Source organism: Rousettus aegyptiacus, unplaced genomic scaffold (assembly GCF_014176215.1).
Source record: "Rousettus aegyptiacus isolate mRouAeg1 unplaced genomic scaffold, mRouAeg1.p scaffold_m13_p_4, whole genome shotgun sequence".
Classification (NCBI taxonomy): Eukaryota; Metazoa; Chordata; class Mammalia; order Chiroptera; family Pteropodidae; genus Rousettus; species Rousettus aegyptiacus.
In genome coordinates, this window is record NW_023416307.1 from 120,529,278 (window position 1) to 120,551,994 (window position 22,717).

At 46.1% G+C, this 22,717-nt stretch overlaps 1 protein-coding gene across 9 annotated transcripts in view; it reads right to left on the bottom strand.

The window, feature by feature from the left end:
• The window catches only part of ATP2B2 (ATPase plasma membrane Ca2+ transporting 2), a 359,406-nt gene that overhangs the window by 275,293 nt on the left and 61,396 nt on the right, over positions 1–22,717 (bottom strand). For 8 of the 9 annotated variants that reach the window (XM_016121355.2, XM_016121360.2, XM_016121354.2 and 5 more), the window contains one exon: positions 5,642–5,685. The exons of the other annotated variant lie outside the window; for it this stretch is intronic. The gene's annotated coding sequence lies outside the window, so the exon portion shown is untranslated. The remainder of the gene's footprint in view (positions 1–5,641; positions 5,686–22,717) is intronic. 9 annotated transcript variants of the gene reach the window in all.

Genomic DNA, 22,717 nt, shown 5'->3' on the forward strand with positions numbered 1-22,717 from the left:
TGTGAATGTCCTCCTTTCTGCCCTTGCCTAAATCCAAAACTGGAGTCATCCCTGACTCTCTCCTTTTCTGCCCATGTCTTTACCATCATCCCTTTCTGTCCACTTCTCACCACCTACCACCACCATCGAGTCCAGGCCATTACCATTTCTTGCCTGGATAACTGTGTCAGCCTCCCAACTGACCCTCTTCCTGCTTTCAGCCATCTATTTACTTTATAGCGGCAGCCAGAGCAGTCTTTTAAAAACACAGATCTGTTCCCATCTATAACCATGACTAAAACCCTCCAGTAGCTTCCAGACGTTCCTAAGCTAAAGCCTAAACCCTCCTGACAAGAGCGGCCTTACGATGCTGTCCTCTGGCCTCCACTTCTGACCTTTTATCTCGCCAGCCTCCCTGCTTGCTTTCTGTGTCCTAGTGAGGCTCAGTTTCTGTGTTTCCAATGCTTCTCACTCACTGTGCCCTTTGCAAGAATATCTTTTCTCCTTATTTGGACTTCCCTTTTCTTCGCCTTCATCTTGGTCCACCACCTAACACCTACGACCTGCTCAAGTAGATGCATTCTCACACATCTTTCAATTTTCACTCAGGGAAGCCTTCCTTGATTCTACCCACCTCTCATTAGGCGCAGAACAGACTGGTTTTACGTCATTCATCATGATATAATTATTATTTTATTATTTGTTTCTTCCATTAGGCTGTAAGCTCCATGAAGGTAGGGACCATGTCTGCCTTGTTCATTCCTCTCTTACCAGTATCATACTCATAAGAGGAAGTTGATAGTTTATAAAATTTTATAGATGACCCTGGAATCATATTTGAATCTCTTATGCTCTACCTATCTCTGCGGCTTACATCTGATCACTGATTTCCCTTACATCATCGATCTTGCCCCATGGACACTTGCTGAGCACCCACTTCCCAGCCCAGTGGAAAACAGGCAGGTATGTAGACAGACCATGATATGGCATACCAGTGCTCTAATGGGGGGTGGGTGGGTAAGCCCAACAGAAGGAGTGATTTCCTGGGGGCGGGGGGTGGGTCAAGAAAATCTTCAGGTCAGAAAGGTTCCATGAATGGGGCCTTGAAGCATGCTTAGGAGTTTGCCAGGTTGGGGGTGAAATAGAGGGAAAGGCATGGACAAAGGCCCAGAGAAATAAAAGAGCATTAACAACATATCCCCAAAGCTTCCTCTGGAGTTCCACTTCCAGAATTTATCTCTAGATGCTCATTCCAGTATTTCTATAAAGCCTCCTAACTAGATTTTTCTGCTGTAGTCTCTCTTACCTCTGTCTCATTCTGTTCAACCTTTGCTCAAGAATCTGCTATGGCACTCTACTACCTTTCACCGTAAATCTAAGGTGCCTGCTTGCCACTGATGCCTGCCTCACCCTCTCTCCAACTCTCACTCTCAGTGATTTCTATGTTATTATTCACTGATATAATTAGCATTGGTTCCACTAACTCAACAACCACAACTTTCCATACCCGACTTGCTCATCCTATTCCTCCTTTCCGCCACTGATGCTATAAATCAAAATCACTTGAGTTGATGCTAAGAAAAATCATTTTTAAAATTTGAGTATTCACATCCTGAAGCCCATTTGAATGATTTAATTGTTTGTAGCTAACTCATTTAGCACAGTAGAAGTACATGAGAGTCTCTTAGTAAAATTAATTTTTGTGGGCTGAACTCTTTGGCTCTGACCTTGAGCAGTCAATTAGTGGTAAATGGGCTCAGCTAGGAATGGCCGCACTTTTGCTTATGGGTTCTGCTGGAAAGGGAAGGTGCAGTGCTTGCATTAGGTGTCTGTATCACACCTCCCTGGGGACCTCTTAAAGACAGGGATAATGTCTTCTCCATCTATATTGCTTCCACTCCAACTTCAAGTTCAGCACTTTGTAAAATAAATGGCCACAGTCGCCAGGAACAGGCCACCCCTGTTATGGGCCGAGTTGAGACCCTAAGATTCCTATGTTGAAGTCCTAACTCCAGTACCTCAGAATGTGACTTTATTTGGGGATAGGGTCTCTAAAGAGATGATTAATATAAAAAGAGGTCATTAGGGTGGGCCTAAGCCAATATGACTGATGTCCTTCTGAGAAGGAAAGATTAAGGCACAGACAACACAGACGTAGGGAAGAGCATGTGAGGACACAGGGAGAAGGTGGCTATCTACAAGCCAAGGAAAAGAGCCTCAGAAAAAAAAACCCAAACCTGCCAACACCTTGATCTCAGACTTCTGGCCTCCAGAACTATGAGAAAATAAATTTTTGTTGCCTGTCCCCCAGTCTGTGGTATTTTATTACGGCAGCCGTAGCAAACTATAGTCTTCAAAGAAAGTTCTCTTAGAACTGGAGTTCCAGGGATTGAAGGAAGACCACATGGCATTGACATTGCCTTTGGGTTAAAAACAAGTTTTGAGAAAAAGAACACTTTAGAATGAAAAGTGCCAATATAACAATTCTTCTTATATAGCTAACTGGCAAACTGCACACACACACACATTGTGTGGGGGCAGAGAATTTTTTCTTAACTGTAACTACTTTTTGTGATAATATAAACAGTGAACATTCCACTGTGGGAAATTCAGAAAATATAGAAAAGCACAAAGAAAAAAAAAATAAGTTACCTGTTATGCTCCCACACTGAGATATCTGTTTCTCTCATTTCTCTCCCTGCTCCCCGCCATTCTCTCGCTCTTTTTTATATTTTGCTTACTTATACTCCTTTCTACCTATTTTTAAAAAATGTAGTTAGGATTAATTTTGGCAAATTGCCATTTCACTTAGCACTGAAATATGAACATTCCCACTAAGTTATTAAAAATCCATCTCAACCATAATATTCAATAGCTGCCCAGAATCTTCCACTATTTGCACATGTCATGAAGGGCTTCCCCAATTCCCTGCTATTGGATATTCACATTGTCTACTATTTTTTAACTAATAGAAACAATGTTGTGATAAATATCCCTATGGATAAATCTCAGGTACACAGCTTGTACTATTTCCTCAGGGCAAATTCACTAGAAGTGGAATTACTGGTTAGTCCCATTTTGAATGAGAAAATTAAACAAAATTCTTAAAATGTTCTAGAAGGTAATGTCACTTTTGGGGGTGTAACAACTTCTGACCACACATATTAAAAGCTCCCCAGAGTCTCTGAGGTAATTTTAGACATCTTTCACAAAAGAAAAAAAAAGGACAAAGAAAACCTAGATTATCTGGCTATAGTCAATGTCAGAAAATGACATCCACCCCCAGCTACAACAAAGACGCCTTTCAAGTTGAGCCTGGTTACTTCGAAAGGGAAGGGAAGGAGGTGGTCTGGCTGTACTTAAAACACTCTACAGAGTGGGTATGCATTTTACAGATTAGGAAACTGAGGCACAGAGAGGTATAGTCACTCACTTGCCCAAACCTACACACAGTCTGGGAAGAGAGCAGTCAGGAACGAGATTTAGTTTCATCCCTAGCAACCTCTGAAAAATTAGAGAAATTGTCCTTTATGGGGTGCCTGACTCCAAAGACCAAAGGCTTAACCATTCCACCACACTGCCCTGGGGCAGGGTCTGGGAGGGGGCGGGGGCTAACCGTAACACTGACATAAGCGGCTGGACAGGACAGCTCCAGGACGGCTCCCAGACCAAGCCCTGGAATCTTGTTCTGCCTTCTGATCTCAGGGGCAGCATGAGGCTCAGGGTGGGCATAACTGGAGTGTGGCCCTGGGGTGCATGAGCCAGTGAGGCCCACCTGACCCCAACAGGTGATGGTGCACATGGCCACTGGCCATTTGCTCATCTGGATCCCAAGTTCTCGCTGATGCACCGACTGTATTAGAACAGCCACTGTGGTGTGACAGCCTAGAGAAGAACGCGGCAGCACGAGCGTCAGAGTGAACATATATAGATGAAAGCAGGGAGGAGGAAAGCCTGTGCATTGATCGTTATCTGTTTTTTCCCACCTTTTAAAAAAAGTGATGCTGCTTTCACAGCTATGTGGTGGGAAAAACAAGGTCATTGAAAGTCAGATAGACCTGGGTTCCCATTCTGCCTATCCTCAGTTGTGTGACTCTGGGCAAGTCACTTCACTTGAGCATCAGTCTTCTCACCTGCAGAATGGAGATAAGCATTCTGTCTTGTTCTCAGGATGAGCCAAAGTAAGAGATTCATATCACATCCTTAGCTCTTTGCTTGTTCCCACACAAATTAACACCTTGCTGAGTCCTGGAAATGCAGAGGGAAGCAGACAGGGCCCTACTCTGGCAGAAGCTGAGGGTGGAGAGGGAAAGACAATTATATCCTGAGGTGATAAGTGCTTTAAAAAAAGGGAACAAACCAAGTCCACATTATTTTCAGAAAATGATTTGACTCTCTAGCTCATGACCACAGCAAAATCAGAGACGGAGGCCATATTCACTTTTGATGAGTCTTTAATCCTTCCCTAGTATCACCTTTTACCTCTCCATCAAAACTTGCCTGCCTCATGTCCAGTTTCCCCAAACTTTCCTATCTGCTGGGGCTAATCTGGTCAGATAATTTCTATAATGGGCATGTATGCCCATGGGTTTGTAGACCACTCCAGATAGCATTTTGAAAAAAAAAAAAAAAAAAAAAAAAGTAACACATTTATTACATAAAACTTGGAAAACAGAAAACCCAAATTTCTCATACTCATAACTTAGAAATAACCACTACTAACCTACAGATGACATTTTGACTGAAGCTTTCAAAGCTTCCTCATCCTCTCCAAAGGAGTGACACAGATGGTGGCAATTTGGTCGCTATGAAAGGTTAGTAGAGAGGGGGGTGTTGGGTGGGGGAAACCTCTCTCCTATCAAACTCTGGAGCAATTGCTTATTTCACCTAGGAAAGAAGCCAGCTCTGCAGGCCCACCCACTCCATAAAGGACAATTTCTCTAACTTTTCAGAGGTTGCTAGGGAAGGAGCAGCCCCAGGGCTATAGGCAGCCCTCCCAGGCAGTCCCTCAAGCCAGGGAGCTGTGTCTTCAATGTTTGCAAATGGATGGACCATTAAGCTCTCAGGACAGTCCTCTGCAGGCTCCTAGGAGCCCTCTCCACAGTGCTCCACCTTCTCAACTCCCCAAGTCAAAACAAACAAACAAACAAACAAACAAAGTAGTGTGGACCTCAGGGAAATAGTAATTAAAAAATAATTTGATGGCGTTAAAAGATACTAAAGTATGAATGACTGATATAAAAGCCATGCAACCCACACAGGAATATTGCTCTTTATCTCAAAAGGACATTTACTAATCCAAGTGCATCTCTATTTTGATAGACTATCACACCAAGGTAAAGTCTCTGTGGGGGACTGGAAAGGGGGAAAGTCACACATGTAGGAAATATGCCCAAACTACAGCTTGGGATCTGCTTGGGGCTTCCCTCTTCTTCCTCTACTCCCCCTAGGTCCACAGGATTTTTGGGAGTGGCTCTGAGAGCTCCAAGGGGGTTAGAGAGGGTGGGTAGGTTTCAGCATTAGGGGTGGGAAGAGCAGTGGTGGGTACTGAACAGACAGGTTTGCAAACCAGTATTTCCAAATTGGGGACCGTGTGTGCGCAGGTGCGGTCGGGGATGCTGAGACCCCTCAAGTGAACTAAGGGTCTTGCTCTCACACTTACCTGTCTCCTGGGCTGCTCTCAGTCTGGCTCCGGGTGTGGGAAACCTATGAGTGAAGATCAGAAAGGCCCATTAGAGGGGCTCATATTTTCTAGGTCACAAACTGATGGCCAGGGATCTGGATCTAGCTGTTTCAAATTTCATATTTGTTTAAAATTCAATATTTGAACTGATTCGAGTATTTATAAACCAAGAGATTTCATGCAAAAGTCTAGCTTTTTACTCCTTTGGGGTGAGCTGCACCTCTGGGCCATGTGCCGGTAGGATACTGATGGGCTGGAGCCATGTGGGCCACTGCCCTAGGGCCACAAATGCTCCACTATCCCAACCTGTCTGGTCCCCACGGGGATTCAAGTGTGCAGCTCCTACTCTGGTGTCTGCCCAGGACCTGCACAGCTGGGCACGCTCCCCTTTCATGCCTGCCTGGGCTCCCAACCCTCTCCTTCCTTCTCCCGGTCTAGACCTATTAATTGAGAAGTCAGGAGAGAGAACTCCAGGCCCATCCCTTGGAGAAATCAAGGGTGAAAAGATTGAGTCAGACTCCAGACAAAGTTTGGGTGGGGGGCCCTGTTGCCTCGTCTCCCATCTGTTTCCAACATCCCTGCTCTGTGGCTGGGAGCTGAATCAGGCAGGGTCCTGAGGGTTTAATAAAAATTGTCTTGACAAAGGTGTTGGCAGGAGGAAAGCAGAAGTGAGGATTCCTTTCTTATCACCTCTAGTCTAGAAGGGGGTAGGAGGAGGAAATGGTTTCCAAACCCAGGCACGGTGAGGGCTGCATGGAGAAGACCTCTGATAGGAGTTGTCACCTGTGGTCCAGGTATGCAACTAGCTCAAGGTGACTCTGAGGGAGAGAGAGCTGGGAGACTAAATACTCTAATACCTCTTCCCCCTCACTCTGTATCCATTGGCCAAAGCCAGCAGGAAGCCAGAGTGGCAGAGAGGTCTTTGATGCTACAGGTCACCTACTGGGGTACAGGTCTGGGTGAAGAATGGGGAGAGTGGGCCTCAAGAGATAAATGGTAGATGTCCAGCACTGTGGTTCTGCTCCTGTGCCCCATTCACCCACAGGATCCGCAGCCCTCAGACCCCAAGGTGAGGCTAATCAGGTCCTCTCCAAGCATCAGGAGCTCGGTTCTACCCCAATGACTATTAGTTGGTGCTGACCCCTCCCAAGTCTCTCTGCTCACCTGGCCTGAACCTGAGTTTTCTGCCCCTGCTTCTAGCACCTGGAGACCAGCCCAGGTCCTGAGCTCCCCTCACCACTCTCACCTGTTCTCTTCCACTGGACACTCTTCCAATTTCTCTCACTATGGAGACAGGCCACCCCCTTCCCAGAAAGATAGCCCAGCCCAGAGTTCCCAGAGATCCGGGAGCAGAGCTGTAGGGAGGCCACAGGCATGAGACTGACATAATAGTCATAGGACGCACAAAGTGGCCAGCCGAGCCCTCCCCTCCCCATATCTCTTCTGGGAAAAACACTACCCTGACAAGAGGCAACATGCAGGGTTCCATGGAACCGAGTTGGAAGTGACCCAGGAGATCATCTGCTCTGGCACCTGATTTTTACAGATGGGGAAACTGAGGCCAGGAGATGGGTGGGGCTTGTACAGGCCACACAGCCAGGAAATGACAGAGCCAGTGCCAGTGCTTTGTTTGTCCACCAGGACACATGAGGGCCAGGAGGCATCAGGAGACTAGGTTTGCTCAATTTTATCACATCGAGAGATCCCCAGTTCATTCACTCCTCACCCTAACTCCACGAGGCAGGCACTGTTATGTCCTTCATGTTACAGATGAGCAAGTAGCTCCTGGAGAAATTATCTAACACACCTCAGACCAGCATGGTCGGTGAGTTCTAGAGCTAAGGCAATAACAGCGATGGCAATAATAATAACGCATTGTCAACTAGCGTGCCTTCTCCAGGCTGACCCTGTGCTCAGGTCCTCAAACACCTCATTTCATTGTTTGTTTTACTGGAGAGTTCCTATAAAAATTTTAAAATTGGCCAAAACATGGAAGATATATATGTGTGTATATATATATATATATTTTTTTCAGTTTTATTGATATAACTGGTATATAACATTGTGTAAGTTTAAAGTGTACTACCTCCATTGTATTACATAATTACCATTTCTTTTTTTGTGGTGAAAATATTTAAGATCTACTCTCTTAGCAACTTTATATCTCCCTGTAGTTTTAATTGGATAAGCCATGTCATTATTCAGACCCCTCCTGATCATTTTGCTCCACACACTCATTATGTCATTATTCAGACCCCTCCTGATCATTTTGCTCCACACACTCATTTTCTGACCCTTTGTGAGCCTCTCCCTAACATCTTGGGTCATATGAGGCAGAAAGCTCAGAACTAGCCACCTGCCACATCCAGTACCCTTCCCGTGATATTCACAGGGCCTCTCCAGTCTTGGCTGGGCATGCTTGCTCCCAACCCAAGGCCCTGAACTCATGCACATGGTAGTACAGTCCTGGGCTGTGGGCAGCCAGGCTGGTGCCCCTTTCTTCCCCAGCGGAAACTGTTGAGATGAAAGATTGATGAGCAATCTGTCTTCACTGGTGAATTTTTAATTACGGAAGAAAGGAGACCCCGGCCCCTGGTCCAAACCAAGAACTGCAGTCAGGAGGCTTCTTGGGTATCACCACTGTTAAAATTTCATCCACACCGACAACAGCTATGAACCTGAGTGCAAGTTTTTCTGTCCATAAATAAAAGTGAAGGGCTGGGGTGGGGAGCAATTGGTGGAAAAACTGCCAGACCCCAAGCACGGAAAGTTCTGGAGTGACATGAGGGTGAGTAGAGGCCAGGACTCCTGAAGGTCTACGGCAAGTCCAAGCACAGGGGCAGTGGGTATGAGAGGTTGGGGGCCATGCCAGCTGTCAGTCTACAATTCTTGCCCTTCTAAATTGCAGCTGACCGCACATCGCACCCTGGATCCTCTTACAGTCAACAAGCTGAGACAGGGCTGAGCTTGGAGCATGGTCACTAGGCAGGGGCCCCAACCCCAGCCTTGTAGAGATAGGAGAGACCAGGCTTTAAGTGACCGCCCCAGAAGAGCAGGATTCCTGTGGGATTATCCACCACTCAATTCTGTCCCATTTCGCGAGCCCGCCACTTAAAGAGAAATGAAGGCCTGGGTTCGAGTCTCTGCATCATTTCCTAGTCCATGATCTCGAGAAAGGCACCTCAACCTCCCAAGCCTCAGTTTTCTCCTCCATGAAATGGGGATAGAAACAACTACTATGTAGGGCGGTGGCGAAGGTGACATGAGAAGATTCAGGGAAAGCACGGAGTGCTGTGTCCAGCACGCAGCCAGTTCCTGATAAACATGAACTGTAACGAGGAAGAATAAACCACTAGTTCTGCTCTCCAGTCACCTATATGCTAGTCAGGCTCTCAAAATGGCTAAAAACAAAACTCACAAGGAAGACTGGAGAAGTGTAAAATGACATTACAAAACGAAACCAGCGGAGGGATCATTTTGACCTGGGGTCAGCATCATGGGAGGCTTCCTGGAAGAAGACACCTAAAAAATATTCCTCCTGCTGCTTGCATCTTTGCTGAGTTCAGGGACTAATCTCTGGTGGGAAGCCTTCTCTTGCGTGAAGTCTTCTCCAGGCATATTGGGCATCAATATGTGTATCTGATTCTTGGTGATACTACTGATTAGTTAGTAAAGTCATGAGTCGTTGGCTCCCAGGGGCCCCAGACTTTACAGCTCACCTTTTACCTCCTCCAAGAATCTCCCAGGATCCCTTCAGCCCACATGGATCCCACTCTTCTCACGTGCCACTAGCACTCAAACCCCAAACCACATACCCTAAAGAACCTGCTTGCAGGGGAGGAGCCCTGGGTTTTAGTCCTAGCTTGGCCCCCTGCTCCCTGTAAGACATGGGACAAGTCTCTGTCACTCTCTGGAACTCAGTTTCCTTATCTGTGAACAAGGGCGTTGTACTAGATTAGAGTCTCCCTGAAGTGAGCACTGAAGAGCTCTAGTCTTTTGAGAGGCTCCCTAAAACACAGCACCAATTTTCATGCCGGAGCCCCTGCCACCTTTGTAAGTTGCACAAAGCAATGAATACATCAAGCTATGATAAGCTATGGTCCTACAACACAGAAACTGGCTTAGTTTTGCTTGACCCAGCATTTCATAAACTTCCTTAACCTTGCAACCCTTTTGGAGTAATGTCTATTAACACTACAAAACTAGCACTCCTCAGAAGCCACTTTGGGAATGCTAACCTCAAAGATCTCTCAGGTACCTTCCTCTGTCTGTAAGGGGATTTAATAAAAGTCTTGGGGATGGAATTTCACCCTCTGGGCAACCTTCCCAAAATGTCTTTGCTTTATTTCTGCCCAAGACATCATAGCGATGTCTGGATCTTTGTTGTGGGTGTTTCCTCCTGCAGTGGACCATCTGAGGGAGGGACCACATCTAAACACTGGTAGATTCCAGAGCCTGACAAGCTCAGTGCCTGAAACACACAGTGTGTGCTCAATAAATTTTTTTGAATACAGGAATGAGGTTTAAAATATTTGACAAGTAGTACAGCCTTGGCATGTACCAAGAGGAACACCAGCTATAAAAAACCTAGAAGCTCTCCTGACCATGCTCGTCAGTCAAACACCAGCCTGGAGAAATGAATGAACTAACAAATAAGTGAGTGAGTGAATAAATGAATTGCAAGGACTGCTTGAGAGAATATAACTATTACCTAGAGAAGAAAAGCACTTTCTAAGGCAAAGACCAGCATGGTGTTTTTAACCTTTCCCCACTCTGGGTTTTTCTGGCTTGGCTGCTTAGATGTGGGCATGGGGGCTGGGGCAGCAAAGATGACCTTTCTCTCTCTGAGCCCTGGCTAGAGCCAAAGCCAACAAGAAAGTGGGCTTTTCTCTGTCCTTAACAGAGCGGGCAGCAGCTTTAGCATTTCAAATATCTTTCTGAAATCTGAATCCAAAATGGGACATTTTTTCAGGTAAATAATACCCCTTGATGTTAATGTGGCTGTAGCAGGCTCAGCAGGCCCCAGAAACCCAGAGGCAAAGACATGCAGGGAGCCATCAGAGCACAAAGTAACCCAAACCCAGGTCTTCTGGCTCCATCCACCAGACCACCTGCATTCCAGGGGCTTGAAGAGCTAGTGAGACACTTCAGGCACTAACATATCTAAGAGACCTTTTCCCCCCCTGATCATACCTGATAATGCTACAGGGAAATTCAGAAAGGCCATGCCCTGAGGACCCTATACAATCATGGGCTTTGGAGACCCTGGGTCAAGGGTGAAAGGTGGTGGAGACAGGATGGAGTCGTCTCATGGCTGAAAGTAAGATTAGAAGGGGTCAGGGCCTCCTCTGAGTGATGGGAGCACCTGCTAAGCTCCTGGATGGATTGGCTTCAGATTTCCATATTGGTTTCCCTCCTCGGTCAGGATTTGAAGCAGATACCACCAGGTTTGAATTACAGAATCCAGCTCACAGCTTCCTGACCCTTCTAGGAGGTTTGCAAGGGGAGGTGTGAGTTCTCGGGAGGGGCCAGGCCCAGGGCTCACTCAGAGGGCTCAGAAGGGAGTGGCCAGGACAGCACTGACCTGAAGCTTCCTCCAGGGCAAAGTTTCCCCTTCTGGGCAGTAGTGGCGTTCATATTCGGGGACCCTTCAGGGGTGACCCCATCCCCACCATCATGCAGTGATGTTGAGACACCACTCCGAGGGGAGAGGCCTAAGTTACCTTTAACCCTCACCTGCTGAGTTCTCTCCTAGCCAAGGAGAACAGGCTTCCATTGGTGGGAAGCAATATCCACCTAGAATTTAACAACACCAGCAGTTTGCCTTTTTTAAAAATTACTTTCACAATTACTTTCTATTTATGACAATTGTTATCATATTTTCTTATTTATGATAGCAATAAGTTTCATTCTAAAATTTATTTTGGTAGAAAAAGTGAGCTCATTTGAATAAGGACATTAAGTTCTTTTTAGGGCAGGTGATCTTTCTACAGGAGTAGAGGGAGCTGTACAAATGACTGGAGTCTGGACAATACTCATCTAGTCCAACCTGCCCACATCACAGATGCATACATTGAGTCCAGAGAGGAGGGGCCTTATTTGAGCACACATAGCCCATTAATAGCAAGAGCTGGGATGGACCTCGAGATCAGGGTCTTTAGATTCCTTCTGCTTGTGAAGCCCAACTGTGACCACCCCCCTTAGTGTGGTACTTGCAGTGGAAGGGAAATGTGGCCTCACAGATCTACTGCCTCCAGGGTATTGGGGTCTCTGCTAAAGCCGGAACTGAGCTTTTTTCATCTCTTTATCCTATACAACCAGTCATAGAATTGGTGTTCAGTGAGAGTTTCGTAAAAAGGATGGATGGATGGGTGGGTGGATGAATGAATGAATACATAAATGGGTGGGTGGGTAGATAGATGAATGGATGGGTAGGTGGGTTGATGGATGGATGGATGGATGGATGGATGGGTGGGTGGGTGGCTGGGTAGGTAGCTAGATGAGTGGGTATAAGGATGGTTGGAAAGACAGGTGAGTGGATAGATGAAGATGCTGGTGGGAAGAGAAAGGAATGGGTAAAGTTGTAAATGAATAAATTATCTGGCTGATGACTTAGAGTCTCCCTCTCCACTTTACCCATTCAAGGGTGTTTTCATTTCATTAGAGAACTAGCAGAAATCTCTCTAAGACATAAGAATCGGTGGTGAAATTTCAGATACCACAATAGACTGGTAGAGATGAAGAACCTTTGCCTGTCTCCATTTCACCAGCAAGACCTCGAGGCAAAGGTGAGCAACACTGTCCAGGGAGCCCAGACTTCGGCTCATTTTGCTTTTGAAACTTACTCTCTGACCCTGGGTAAATTCTCCCCCTCTCCTGAGCCTCAGTATCCCATGTGTAAAAAAGGGGTGAGTTAAATGAGTCCCACTATTTCACCATCCTATGGCCCCTCCAATGCTTTCCAGAGGCCAAAGCCTCCCCAAGCAGCCCCAATGCTGACAGCAGGCACTGAATCTGTCAGTTCAATTTGGCTTCTGCAAAGTGATGTGCTGAAGGCAACCGGTTAAGTTTCCCCTAAGAACAGAATCCACGACAGGAACCATCTTGCTCTGACTTTGGAAACAGTGCATACAAAAGAGAAAGCATCAGAATGGCTGGTGACATGAGGTCAAGTTCTTGGTCCCCTAAATGATGCATCCTTTCACATATAAAACTGTCATGTGCAGAGTGTGGACAAACCAAAGGTGGGAAGACAAGGGCTGGGGTGGAGGGAGAGACTCAGAGCTCCGGCTCCTGGGTCACCCAGGCCTGGGTACACATCTTGCCCTTGCTCCTTTCTTAGTGGGAACTTGGGCCCATTCTCGTCTCTCTGAGACCCATCATCATTTTCTTCCAATATGGGGGACATATGAGCTCTCTAATTCATTGGATTATTGAGAGAATCGAAGATAATCTATGTACATGGTTGGATTCCACAGATGTTAGCTCGTTGTTCTTCCAGTTTGTGAACTGCAAACAGGGAGCCTGGATCTTGTCCAGTAGGATTTTCCCCAGCGGGCAGCATGGGGATGGATGTTTGCTCACCTGCTAAGTGTTTACTGGGGACCAACAATGTGCCAGGCATGCTCCTCTCCTCTGTGGGCTCAGTGGTAAGCTAAGAAAGCTCCAGTATCTGACCTCATGGAGTTTAAAGTTTTGGAGAGGGGGTGGGAAGACAGTCATTTGCTAAATAGTCACTCAAATGAATGTAAAGTGTCAGGTTCGATAAAGGGGAATGTGTGGTGGAGTCGGGGCTGAGTAACAGGGCCCGCTTTGTCTTCGGGGAAGTGACTTGAGCTGAGAACTAAAGAATGTGCAGGCTGTGAGCAGGTAAAGGTGTTGGAATTGGGGAGTGGGTCATGGGGACAGGGAGGGAGGTTTAGTAAGTGTGAAGGCCCCCATGGCAGGAGGGGCACGGTGAGTTCAAGAACCTGAGTGGAAGCCGATGTGGCTGCAGCAGAGAGCAAGGGGCAATGTGGAGGCAGCGAAGCTGGAGACATGGGCAGGGCCTGGCTGTCCAGTCTCATGGGACACAGGCAGGGCTTTGGGGTTTTTCCTGGGAAAAATAGCAAGCCATTAAGGGCGATAAAGTGGAAGGCTGAGGGTCCAGTCACTGCGGGTGGAGAATGGATGCAGAGAACTCGGAGTGGTAACTGAGAGCAGTGAGGCGGCCATGCCACTGTTCAGGCAAGAGACAGTGGTAGCCCAGACTGAGTGGTGGCCATGGGGTGAACAGCAGACACGAACAGCCCTTACCCAAGCTTTGGCAACTGACTGATGTGCAGGGAAGTGTCTCCTTTCGAGGTGCTCTTTTAAGACCTTAAAGCTCAATCTCAGTCCCATGGATCTAGGCAGGTCCTCCTAGAGGCCTCGGTACAGGACAACTTCCCTGGAGTAAGAGATTTATGCAGTAGCTAAGGTGATGTCATTTACAATGCCTATCACAGACTTCACAGTTTACAACCACCTTTCACAGCCTTTATCATAGCCACTATCGAGAGAGGAGAATACCAAACCCCAACCTCTTTCCTGACTCCTTTTTGAAGAATAAAAACCATAATAATCATAGTAACTATTGCTGTATAGTTGATTTTTGTTATTAGCAGTAGTTTGTTTTACAAAATCTCCATGAACACTGGATTAGTGAACACTGAACCACTGCTCTTAGGAGAAATCCAGGGTTAGGTTTTTGTGAACCTCTTCACTTTTTAATCAATTGATCAATACATAATTTTGTTTTATGTGTTTCTGTATAAAGACACCTTATTTAATATCTATTATTGACTCATTAACACAACTGATGGCCAACAACTCTATAACTGTCATCTGAACGAAGCTCATCAAATATACTTATTTTCTACATAAGACACACCACAGCCTTCTTGGCTTAGATGCACTAGGTAGCACTGTGCTTGGGGGACATTTTAAACAGCAATATTACCAACAAAAAGTGCAAATACGCGAAAAAACTGGCACCAAGTAGATTGCAAAACAGCACACTTGTTTGCATATGAGAGCTAAGACAAGAAGGCAACATGACACCTTGTCCGACCTTGGCTGGGAACTTATGCATTGGGTGACCCAAAATTTTCACTGCTGTGCACATATCTGCAAATGACTGCGAAAGCACTGTGAGTATGGATTTTGGGGTTACAAATAAAATTCAGCAAGTAGGCGAATTTAATAAGTCACAGGGAATCTGTAAAGAAGGAGAACCGACTGCATTCACCATTCATTTGTTGATCTGACACATCTCCATTGAGGGCCTCCCATATGCCACGTGCCCTTTGGGTGTTGGGGGTGCAGAGGCTGCTCTCATGGGGCTGATAACTTCATTCTCTGAGCACGTTCTACATGCCAGACACCAAGCAGCCTTGCCACGTGCACCATCTTGCTCCACCACCCTGCGGGAGTGTTATTTTCCAGAGGAGATGGAGAGCTTTGGTTGTAGGTGGAGCGTCCCACAGTTGGGAAGTGGCCCAGCAGGGATGAAAAGCAGGGATGCTTCTTCCGGAGTCCAGTTCCACACCTCTAGGCTTCATCTGCATGTCCTCATTCTAAAAACTGATTTCACACCAGATTTCTTAAAATCCTGTTCATTCCTCCTTCTTGCCAAGTAAGCAGTTCGGCTCACAAACTATATTAATCCATGGCATAAATTCATTTAAACAAAATATTGCCAAGCAACGCAAAGGCAGAAATCCTCTTACAACCCACATGGGCTTCGATGCTGTGCGTTGAGGGGGGCTGAGCCTCTTAATGGCTGATTGTAAATACCCTCAAATTCTGGAGCAGAGATTCTAGGCAGGGCCAGTAGAACAAGCCCGAGGAACAAGCTGTGGGGCAGAATGACCACTTGCCATGGCAGGGGTGGAGGCTGCTCTTTGCCTTCTGGTTTCATTGTGAATCTCCAGATCCTCATACACAACGGAAGGCGACTCTTAAATGCTGGACACTTTTTAGTGAAAACCAGCTGAATGGCCCTGACTATTTAACTTCCCTGAGCCCCAAAGACTGCATTTAAGACTTTATAAAGCACTTTCACATCCACGGCCTGCTGACTCCACTTCCTTCCAATTGGGAGGTAGGTAGGGCTACTAGCTTTGTTTAAAGATGAGAAAAGCAAGGCTCAGAGGAGGGGGAATTACTTGTCTTGTGTCACACAGCCAGGTAGGAGGCAGAGCTCGGATTTGATCCCATGACTTTTGTCTCCCAATGGCACAGTCTTTCAACTACTTCCTCAGGTTGAAAAAGAATGGTTTCTCCCTTTGAGTTAATCAATTCCAAATTGGAAAATGTGTTTCAGAATAATAAAGCAGCAAAAGAGGAAGTAATGGTTATGCACACAGCCCCTAAGCCACATGGATTGATTTTACAACCCAGACCTACCACCTGTCAACTGCTTATTCTGCAGCAAGTAAATTACTCTCTGTGTGTCTCAGTTTCCTCATCTGTAAATCTGTAAATTAGTATCTGCCTCGGAGAGTGGGTACAAGGATTAAATGAGTCAATATTTGCAAAGTGCTTAGCACCGAGTTTGTCTCTTAGTAAATACTGCATAAATATTTGTTATAGTTTTAAAAAATTAACCTAGGCATAAATCAGAAGGGGAAAGCATTTTCCAAATTTGTTGTTATGCCCAATTTTCCATTTTTTAATTCAGTGTACTACATATTGATCTGTTGTAATCCACATTACTGTTACTAGCCAAGTAACAAATCCCTCTTTCCTATCTCCAGGAACTTTAGGTGCAGGCTTTGGGAGGGAAGGTCTTTGCCAAGGGTCTTTGCCCTGTGGACACAGTGTGACAGACCATGCAGAGTGGATCCCACTCCCACCACAGGCTGGCCCTGCACAGGGCCCGGCAGCTCAGAAGAGAACCCGGGGCCACGAACAATGAATGGGCTCTGCCTCCCTTAAGGGGAGGCATAGGGTCCCCTGCATTCTGAGAAAGGAGCAAGCATGGCTCCATGTCTGACACAGCTTCAGGATTAAAACTGCAGGCCACTCTGCAGAAGGTGCCAGAAGATTTAACATGACTTGCTGTCAACTTCCCAATTTGTTTCTTATAGAAGTTGTTTCTGGAGGGCTATACTTCTCACCCTAAGTGGTTTGCACCCAAAGTTAAAATGTTGTCCCACACTCAGAAGAGAGAATGGACCTTGAAATTAATGTGAAGTGGGTCCATGAGGTCCCCTTCTTGGATCGGGGCACTTGGGCTCAGCCACTATCTTTCTGTGTGACCTCAGAAAAGTTCTATCTCTCTCTGTGCCTCATGAGCGGTGCGCAGCAGCCCTGGGCTGAATCCAGCCTGCAGATAATTTTTTGTTATTGTCTTGGAGAGTGTTTTTAAAATTGGGAAAATTACATATAAAAATAGAGATTTCTGGATTTCCTTAAAAATGGGAATAGCTGGTTCCTGGACCCCATACTTCCACAATGTGAACTTGCAAATGGTATAGAGTATGACTATACCCTTAGAAGGGCTACAGTCCCCATCATTCCCCATTGCCTACTCCACCTTCACACAGCATGCCATCAGCCTGGCACTGGGGACATTTGAGTTTGCCCGCCTTGGGGTAGGTCAATATCCCCTATGGGTCCTTTAAGCACTAATGTTTACTGGTTTCAAGAATGTCCTTCCACGTTAGCTGTCATTGTTCTGAGGCCTAGTGGAACAGGGACCTTGCCTTGCTTACCCTGGTTACCCCAGGGCCTGCCACATGGCAGGTACTTCACAAATTTCTGATGAAATCCTCTTAGACAGTTATCTGTGGTAAGCTGGAATGAGCACTGAATGAGTCAGGAGGACCTGGCTTTGAACTCTGGCCCTGCTTCATAGGGACACTGGGCATGGATAAGTCCCTTCTCCTGGGCCTCTAAAGAGAATGGGGCAATTCTGCCAGGCCCCCTACAGGTGGGTTGGGTAACAAGATCCTGCTACAGTTAGGACATTGAGATCCTGGCCTCATCTCCCAATGTCACCAGGTCCCTGTGCTATACAGCCCCAGGAAAGTGAGGTCCAGCAGACCTGCTGCTCACCTCTGCTCTCCTGGCTAGCTCTCCTGCTTCTCCCTTCTCCATGCTGGCTGGATGGAGGGCACAGCACTGCATGAGGCCTGACTTTACTGGGAGCTGCAGGTATGCGACTTCTGATTGGGCCCTCAGAGACCCCAGCTGAGTCAGAGCTTCCTTGAAATGAAGATGATAAAAGGGAAGGATATGCAGGAGCCAAGTAGGATCAGTAGCCTAGGCAATATAGGTCCAGGGTTAGAATCCTCTCTATCACTTCCCAGCTGTGTGTCCTTGAACAAGTGACTTAACCTCCCTGAGCTTCTCTTGCCTAAACTATAAAACAGGAATCCTAATCACTATCTTACGATGTCATTTTGAGAATTAAATGAGTTAACACACTTCTGTGCTTCATAAATGCTAATTCTCCTACCATATCCCTACTTTCTAAAAGTTTCTGCTATCCAAAGATGGAATAACAGGGAATATGATTCCCTCCATTCCAGATTTGTGCCCCCTCCCAAGAAACAATATATTTTTCTTTCTCAAATTCCACCTGCTATAAACCTAATATCAATGATTCATTCTTTGAGGTAAACAAGCCCTCATTTGTTAATGGACATGAACCAACACTGGGGCCTATCAGTTGCTAACACTTTAGGGTGAATTTGTTCAAGTCAAATGTCTTCTTCCCTGATAGTAAGATAGAGAGATGGAAATTTTGATGAAAAGAGGAAACAATATTGAAGCATTGATCCTTCACTGGGACCACTGGGTGGGAGAGAAAAACTGGAAACCGGCCGGGGGATGGACTAACTTAATCTTTAATATTCTAGTATATTTTCAAATAATAACCCTGAACAACAAAGCTTAGACAAATATGTATTCTTGGGCATCTGACAGGAGCCCCAGGAGATCCTTAGTCTGGCCTCCATTCTACAATTGAGACAGGGCAGCCTTGGTTGTTTTCTATACAATAGTTATTTTTGTCCCCTTTCTCCATGCTGCCAAGACATAGCAGAGGCAGGAAATATCTGACACTCACTCTCCTAGACTCTCTCCCACCTAAGAGTGCCCTCTGATTCATTCTTTGAAACTTCTGCTAGAGGGATACCATGAAGATTTTCCTCCCCAGTTGAAAGAGAGAGAGACACAAGAACCCTTCTTCCTCCCCTACTTTCTTCCTATCATTGGCTGCTTCCCTGTGAGGAAGTGAGTCTTAAAAAAAGTGGCAGCCATTTTGCAGCCATGAGGCTGACACAATGGGATGGCACCCGGATCCTTACTGAATCAACCTGGGACTTTCCACTACTAGGTACTTATTACGTTAGTACTTTTAGCTATATATTCTGTTATGTGCAGGCAACATGTCCATTCCTGATGCAAAAGGCAACCGAAGTCATGTGACTTGCTTACAGCCAACTCACTATTCGTTGTTGGTGGTGGCTGAAGACCCTGGTTTTCACGGTTTCAAAATCTGTCACAGAGCTGTATCCCAAGGTGACAAGCTGGAGCCCTGTTCAACTCAGCCTGGGAAATATCTCCAGGGTGGTCCAAGCCACTCCTCCCCTCAAGAAGTGCACCTTCCATGGTGTCTTACAGAACAAGGCCAGTGTTCAACCCCAACCAAATGAACAATCTCTTCAGTACTAAAAAGAATCGTAGGACCTTCTTTCTATAGCCTTGAGAAAACGTGTCCCTTGAGGTCACTGTGACATAAAGAAAATATAAAGTGTATCCCTTTGGGAGCCTCCAATCATAGGTTTTGAGGGCTGAGAAAGCCTAGCACAGGCCATTTGGTTCATTCCCCTGCCTTCACTGGGATGGCCTGTCCTCTCCACAGAAGAAGAGTACACAATTGTCTTCTGTACCCTGACCCCATGTCAGGCCAGCCAGGTCACTCAGAAGAAACTTGCCCCCCAAGTACCTCCCTTATGAGCCTCCCAGCACCCAGAATTCCACATGAGCAGGTCATGCCTGTGGTGCAAGGCTTTCGTCCCCTGCCAAAACAAATGTCTCCACTTCCCTAGGAATGAGCTTCAAGGGGCAGGTTTGGTGGGGAAGCCCTGTTAAATGTGGAGCCAGAGCTTTTAGTCCAAAGGCTGGGAGGTTTGAGTTGAGTGTGTCAAGGACATACAGCAGCGTGTTACTCAGCTTGAGGCTGTCATAAAGAAAAGGGAGATGACCCTTCTATGTGGTTTTAGAAACCCCTTGCGTGCAAAGTGGAGGAGGATAGGTCCTACATGACAGGACAGGGCTTTCCAGCACTCACAGAATCACAAGATGAATGTCCATAAGACTCAGTAAGTGCTCACTGGTCCTGGTATGCAGGAAGAAACTGGGAGTGGTGGGGATCGTGGGGGCTTGAAGAGTGGCCACTGCTCAGCCTAGGGTTGCCTTAGCTTCTAAATTTTCAAGAGAAGTCGGAAATCCAGGTTTTCCTATGTCATCTCCCAATTTGGGGATTCGGGTAACTAATTCCGGCTTAAAACAGCACGTGGGATAATGTAGTATACACAAAAATAAACACACGGTTACAGGGTGAGCTGGAAGACCCTCGGTTTGGAGGGTCTGGTTTAGAGTTTCACTGGTTAGGAGTGTTGCAGGTCAAGTAATCAGGAAGCAGCTCTAGAAGTCACATGCAGTTTTGTTTCTTCCACCAATGACATCTGAGGACACCAGGTAAGATGACTTTAAAGCCTACCTATGCTTCCCCTCCACCCCGCCCTCTCCAGTGTTATGAGTACTCGACATTGCTGGGACAGACACGAACTGAAGGCTGCTGTCTAAGGCAGTGTGCCATGATTTGGCCTTGGTGGAAAATTCCACTGGCTCTTCCTACGTAGCATTTGCATGCAGTGACAACACAACATCCACAGGCATCCTTCCATAAAGCCCTGCTCTTCCCTGACAAGGATGGCACCCTCTTGGTCATCTTCATCAATCCTTGCCAGCTTTGCACTGACCAGGCAAGGCCAGCTGATGCAAATGGTCCTTTGGGGTGTTTCATTGAGTGCTCCCAGCCTCAGCTCAAACAGATTCATGCTGGCAAGAGAGCCTGTGGCAGTGGCTCTCCAAGTCACTCCCAGTTCTTCTTGATGGCATCCTGGGGACATGGGAAGGAGTGGAGGACCCCTCAGAGCCACACAAATCAATGCCCTGGGCCCTAAAACCTGCACAAGTGCTCAGAGATATAAACCATGCCACTTAGCAGCCGGGTGACCTCTCACAACTCCAGCCTCTAAGAAGAGGATAAAAGTCCTCTGCCTCCTGACCCTATGGGGGTTGGGATGTGGATGAGCCTGATGCAGAAGTGCTATTCCAATGTAAAGTCGAATTCCTCTTCCCATGGCCCATGAGGGCTCTGCTTGCATCAACCACCTCTTTCTTGCCAACACAGTGACGAGTTGCTTTGCTCACCCAAACGCTTCCTGCTGAGTGCCAGGGACCTGCAGACAAAAATGTGAGGTGACATCAGGGGAGGCTGGGTCACTTCCTAGGAAATGCACAGGGCTTGTCTTAAAGGGCTGGCTTCATGCCCATACCACTTTTCTGGGCTGAAGGAGGCTGGAAAAATGAGCTCACTCAAACAGAGAGGCCCAGATGCATAAGATCTTAGGAAGATCAGAAAGAACTTCTAGAAACAAAAATTGTTCTAAAAAACAATGTTTGTTCATTGCTTCTCTGATTTCAACCACTAATGGGGCTTCCACTTCTATCCAAGATGGAGTAAGAGACCAATTTACCCTCATGCCTGCAAACAACTAGGAATAGGAAAAATATGTAAAACGATAATTTGTTTGCAACTGGACATCAGACAATGGTGGTTAGTGATAACTGAGAGATGGGAAATAAAGAGGTAAGCTCAGTACTACCTCAGCTTACTGCCTTGAGAGGTTTCCAGGCTGCTGCTCAGGAGGGTAACCCAGGTGGAACCTAGTGTGGACTCCTGGAGTTGAGGAGAGGGAGCCAAGAGTCTAGCACAGAGAAGTGGTGAGATGAGAGCAAGTACAGAAAGAGATCTCTGGAGACTGGCAGAGAGTCCTCCTCTGGAATTCCGCTGAGTACTGATCTGGCCTGTGTGTGAGGAAACTACTTAAGGCCAAGGAAAGAACCACCTGAAAGGATTAAAGGCAACAAAGCCTGGCGCTCAGGCGGGGCTGAGAGTAGTGCCTGTGGCCACCAGCCAGACTGGCAAACCTTGGGATTCATGGGACATTGAGTCAAGTACTCACAGGGTCTTGCCTGAGCAGTGGGAAATAACGAACCCTACACTGAGAACTGCTCAGGTCGCATCTCACAAATATTCAAAGCCAGACTCAAAAGGATCAAACGGCTTCTAAGTAGCTTAACTGCATCTCAGACAATGCTTAAGGATATTAATGGAGATACAAAAATGTCTAGCACCCAACGAGGTGAAAGGCAGTGTCTGGAATCCAATAAAAAAATTAACAGGCATGCAAAGAAGGAAATTAACCATTATAATGAGAAGCTTAATCAATCAAAACTAACCCAGAACTGATCCAGATGTTATAGTGAGCAGATAAGGACACAATAACAGTTATTATAACTGGATTCCATATGTTCCAAAAGTTAAGTAAAGACAAGGAAGATATAAAAAAGACACAGATTGAACTTCTAGAGATAAGTACTACAATATTTGAAATGAAAAAAAAAAACACTGGATAAGATCAACAGCAGATTAGACAGTATGGAAGGAAAGATTAGTGAACTCGAATATAGTAATAGAAATTAAAGTTAAACATGATGAGAAGAAAGAATAAAAAACTGAACAGAGCATTACTGATCTGTGGGACAACGTTAATGTGTGTTCAATTATAGTTCTCTCAGGAGAGAAGAATGCGCAGAGAGTGCAGAAAAAGAATATTTGAAGAAATAATGGTGAAAAATTTCCAACACTTGATGAAAACTATAAACACACATACTAAGGAAGCCCAAAAAGTCACAAGCACAAGAAACATAAAGAAAACTATACCAAGATTC